Source organism: Cetorhinus maximus, chromosome 7 (genome assembly GCF_964194155.1).
Source record: "Cetorhinus maximus chromosome 7, sCetMax3.hap1.1, whole genome shotgun sequence".
NCBI lineage: Eukaryota > Metazoa > Chordata > Chondrichthyes > Lamniformes > Cetorhinidae > Cetorhinus > Cetorhinus maximus.
This window is the reverse complement of record NC_135885.1, coordinates 87,728,466-87,733,999: the sequence shown is the minus strand read 5'-3', so window position 1 is coordinate 87,733,999 and position 5,534 is coordinate 87,728,466. Positions and strand designations below refer to the sequence as shown.

The following is a 5,534-nucleotide window of genomic DNA, read 5'->3' as shown; positions in this document are numbered from 1 at the left end:
GAATATATGAATTAATCTTTCTATATATAATCACATTAGGAACTGCTATGTTCCTTGTTATGGCATGATTATATCTCATAAATTCGTTCCACAAGTCATTAAAATGATGTAGTAGCTTTTGATATTGCACATCATTTTGACTGGTATGAAGTATGAAGACTGGTATGATTTGACAATTTATTTTTTGCTCATTACTAATAATTTTTATGTAATCTGCCAAATATTTCTATCATATTGCATCTGCTTCTACTGTTTAAACGAACAAATGAAATAAGCAAGCACATAGCACAGACAGAAATGTAGAAGATTGATGTCCACAATTTGTGCTGGTGAAAGGACACTGGAGTTAAGGCTGTTTTCTTTTTCCATGTCTGACTTTAAACTAAGCAACACCAAGTGTGTTTTTTTCTATAACGTGACATTTTTATTTATCTATTTAATTTTTTAACGTTTTAAAAAACAGTATATTATATTTATTAATTCTGTACATACAAAACACTAGCGGAGGTGATATGTAATAGTTGGAACTGAATGCAATCCCACTCAGGCAAATAGCAGAACACTAGCTCCTGTTTCACTTTAATTTTCAGTGGGGGCATCATGTAGGCCTGCAATGCAGTCACAAACAAGGATTTCTGAATCCTCTGGTCCTCCCAGCAGGAACAGTGTGGTAAGATGAGTCAGTCAGATGTAGGATATCAGGTTGACATTGTAGGAACCATGCACATCAAACCATCCGACGCGATTGATCATTAGACTGTTTCAGACCATTTCAGCTAACACCCACATCTGCTGAACATTGGAAGCTACAGCCTCTGGATCTGGTGGTCCATCACTTAAGTTCAAAGGTCGTTCTAGAGGAGTAAGCTGAGAAAGCATGGTCACACTCATACATTTTGATGTCTTCTATTGTATAGTTCAGCCAAACTAGAAATGGCTGCTGCAGAACCAGGCGCACTGTCCTTACATCATCTGGTTCAAACAGCATCTGATCTCTATAGATCAAAAAGTAATCCTGTGATCCGTTCTCAGTGTGGGGATTGGGCATCAGACACATTTCCAGATGCAGGTCTTCCATTTCAACAGCCTCCTGTCAGACTCTGCAGTCACTCGTCGTTGAGAACGTACGGTTAAGAAAGTGGTGCAATAATTCTTAAACGCAATTGTCTGAAGATACATTAACGATTCTTTCCCATGGAAAAGTCACCTCAATTACAAACACTCCGGGTTTTGCCAAGTCTGTTTTCACATCGCCAGTCTGTAGTGTAATCAGACTTTTGATTGTACGTACAATACACCCGTTTGCAATTTTAGCATCAGATTATTAATTTTGGAATAAATGATGGTGATTATTTTCCGATTTTAACTGAAACAAACTGAATTCATTTATTAAAGAAATCGGTAAGTTGAAGGCGGAGCAACCATATAACCTGACATTGGCTCATTGGCTCCAGGTCAAGCAACGACTTGATTTTAAAATTCTTAAACTTGTTTCCAAATTCCTCCATGACCTCGCCCTTCCTATCTCTGTAATTTCCTCCAGCCCCATGCCCTCTGAGATATCTGCTCTCCTCTAATTCTGGCCTCTTGTGTATCCTCATGGCATCGGTGGCCATGTCTTCAGTTGCCTAGGCCCAAGCTCTGCAATACCCTTGCAACACCACTCTTGACTTCACTTTCCTCCTTTAGGACACTTCTTAAAACCTCCTCCTTTGACCAAGCTTTCGGTCATTTGACCTAATATTTCCTTAAGTGGCTCAGTGTCATACTTTGTTTTATAATACTCCTGTGATGCACCTTGGAAAGTTTAATAACGTTAATGGTGCTATACAAGTTGTTGTTGTTAGATACATTTCCACTTGTTTTGACAATGCTTTCTCAAGTCTTTCAATTGCAACTAACAGGTGTTGGCCAAATAGTTCATGAAGGCAGTAGTCGAAAAGCATTTTCCAAACCAAGACAGGTATTTCTGTGTACCATTCTAACTTTTTAATAAGTTGCTCCAGAGTAAATAAAAAGGATTTCTTTCAGGAAATGTATCTCTTAATCTATTGCAGAAACATTTGTGCTGTATCTTTAGTTCAATTTTCAGCAGATTAAATGAATTCAATTTTTAGAACAAAATGATAGTTGCCATAGTAGCAAAGGCCAGTATTTTACCAGCCCTGAGCAGCGGGCTGATAGGTGGGGGGGGCACGGGATGGTGCCAGTTAAATCGGGGGCGGGGGGAGGGGTGGTGGGACGGCTGTTGCATTGGATGGCTGTTGATGCAGTCTCACTGCTATTTTACCAATCTGTAATTCAAGGCCAATTAGGGGCTATTTCACAATACTACCAGCCTTTTGCAATACCACTGTTGTGTGGGAAAACTGCTAGCTAAATGGGGCAGCCTCCAGCAGCAACCTGGTAGGAGATAAGGCTAAATGGAACAAAGAAGGGGTCGCAGGCAGGTCCTGCAACCCCAGCCATTTCACTGGAGTGTTTCCCCTCCAACACTGGTCTCCATGATTTTAAAACATTTTTTCTTTAATTACCTCTATAGCCCCGAGGCCTCCTGTGTTCCTCAGCGGCGATCAGCTCTTACAGTGAGGCTTCTGAACTGGTGGCCCTCTGAACCAAAAGTATCAGGGACACACCTGCCATCCTTAATTGGATGGCAGGCCTACAGGCAGCCAATGAGGTGGCTGCCTGTGGTAAAATTGCTAAGCAGGACTCACTCCCAGCAAGTGTGGGCTTGGGACCTGTTTCCTACCCCAATGGCGGCCTCCCAAGTCCACCAGTAAAACTCAGCCCATATTTTCATCTGCCAGCAAGAAATGGGTAGGAGGCGAGGGGGCCTCAGCAGCAATGCATGGAGGAGTCAGGGGGGAACTAACACTATTCTGGGTCACCCGTTGTTTGGGTTTTGAAATGCAACAGTACTACATGTCCTATCTGGCCTCTGCCATGAGTGAAGCTCTGTAAGCTGCCATCTTACAATCAGTTCAATAAAGACTTCAGACTGAGAAAGACACTGAGAAGAACTGCAAACTTTAAACACAAAATGCTGCAAAGAAGCTACAGTTCAGAAAGGCACACAGAAATGTTCAAATCTGCTAAAAGCTGTTGAAGGAAAAGCAAACGTGCAAACCGAAGTTGCGAGTAAATTACTGGGTGAATGAGCGTGGTTTTAAACTTTCCCCTCCCTTCTCCGGTAGAAATGAAAGGCAATATGTGACAGAATTGGCAATTTTTCCACTTGCAATTTCAAAAGCAGAAGTTAGCAACAGATTTAACTAACAAGCCAGAACCGAGAAGTGTGGCTACTCTAATTACGCTGCTGGGGAAGGACTGCTACAAATTGTATTCTACCCTAAATCTAACCAGCAAACAAAGGAAACAGATGACAGGGATTTTGAAAGTCTTGAAAAAACACTTTGAACCCCAAGTGAACATTACTTATTAATGCTATGTATTCAACACTACAACACAACAGAGCTCAAGGTGAAAATGAAACCATAGATCAGTATGTGACTGCAGTAACACAGCTGGCAGAATCATGTGAAATAGACAGCTAAAAGATGGTCTAATTAAAGATTTCATTGCCTTAGGACTGTGAGATCCCTCAGTGAGAGCAAGTCTAGTGAAAGAGGAGACACTTACGCTCAGGAAAGTGATAAACACGTATGGAAATGCAGAGCCTGTAAAACGTATATGTAAGGCAGAGAAGACCAGGAGGTATGTCATGCTATGGGACATTCCAGGCTGACAGAGCAGAACAATCATGGACAAAGGGCAGAATGCAAATACTGTGGAAGATATCATACAAAGGATGAGGAAAGCAGTATTTTAATTTCAAAAAGCTGAATCATTTCACAAACAAGTGTTTGACTAGAAAGAAGTAAAATTAACCTATACAGATGGCCGCTGGAGAGATATCAGCAGAAGAGTCTGATGAATCACTATACACCATACAACATATTGGTTCTGTCAAGTCTATAGGTGATAAATGGTTTGTGACTGTTAGAATGATGACCATAGAAGGAAAATAGTAAGTGAACAAGAAGTGTCAGATATACACTAGTAAAGTGGCTCAACATGGTGATCCAAAAATGAAGCACTCGAAAGTAAGGTTAAGGCTATATGATGGGGTGACACTCATACCAAGAGGACAAATTAGTCTGAGAGCCCAATGCAATGTCAAGGGTAAAGATCTAGAGTTCCAAATCATAGGTGGAATGCAACGGCCACTCAACTCAGCCAAAGAAAGCCTAAAGCTTGAACTGGTATCCCTGAATGTGCCAATAGAGATTTAGAATGTGCCGCAGCACACAAAACAGACCATCAAACAGATCTAGAGAAGTACAAGGATGTGTTTACAGGATTGGGATGTCTACCTGGAGAATATCATCTCAAAGTAGGTGAGAGTGAAAGACCAATTCAGAATCTGCCTAGAAGAGTTCCATCTTCCCTCAAGCCCAGCCCAAAGACAAGATAGAAGAGCTGGAATAGAAGGGAGTAATCAAGAAAGTGACAACTCCTACAGGCTGGATTAGCAGCATGGTAGCAGTGAAACAACCTGGAAAGCTGCAAGTATGATTACACCCAAAGGATCTAAATAAAGCGCTGAAGAGATCTCACTACCCCATGCCAACCATCAAAGGAATTTTGCTGCAACTTGCCCAGGCAAAGATCTTTACTACCCTAAATGTGAAGCCAGATTACTGGCAAGTGAAGCTGGATGAAAGCAACTTTCTAGCTATATTCTGGATGCCATTCGGGAGATGCAGATGGTTGCTCAAACTGTTTGGCATTTCCATGGCTCCAGAAGAGTATCAATACAGACAGCATGAGATAGTCAGTGATCTTCCAGGAGTGGAAGATATATAGTGGGTGATCTGCTGGCCTATGGATGTGCAGACACAATGGGAGAAGCCATAGCTGATCATGATCAGAATTTAACATGACTGCTAAAGAGAGCTTGCCAGATGAGCCTGAAGCTGAACAAGAAAAAATTACAATTGAAGAAGCCTGAAGTCAAATGCATAGGCCATGTACTGACAGCAAAGGACCTTCACCAGGATCCTGACAAGGTGAAAGCGGGAGCAGTGATGCACTGCTTTCGCATCTGTTGGTCGCTGCAACGATTTGTTAGAATCGTGAACTATTTAGCAAATTTTTTTCCCAATTTGTCATTGGAGTGTGAACCATTATGGAAGGTCACTGCCAAGGAGGTGCAGTGGTATTGGGGCACAGAACAAGCAGCAGCGTTCACTAAAATCAAACAACTATTGACATAAACACCAGTGCTGAAGTACTATGATGTCAATGATGAAGTCAACTTGCCGTGTGATGCCAGTGAGACAGGTCTTGGAGCAACCCTAATGCAGCAAGGACAGTCAGTCACATTTGCATCTACGGCGTTAACACAAACTGAATGACGCTATGCTCAGATCGAGAAAGATTTCCTGCCTATTGTTTTTGCTTGACCATTTTCATAAATACCTGCTTGAGAATGAAAATGTAACAGTGGAATCTGACCACAAGCCACTTCA

General features: G+C 41.7%; 1 pseudogene; it reads right to left on the bottom strand.

The window, feature by feature from the left end:
* Positions 1-762: 762 nt before the first annotated feature.
* On the bottom strand, positions 763-1,321 carry LOC144682423 (nicolin-1 pseudogene; annotated as a pseudogene).
* Positions 1,322-5,534: the final 4,213 nt, after the last annotated feature.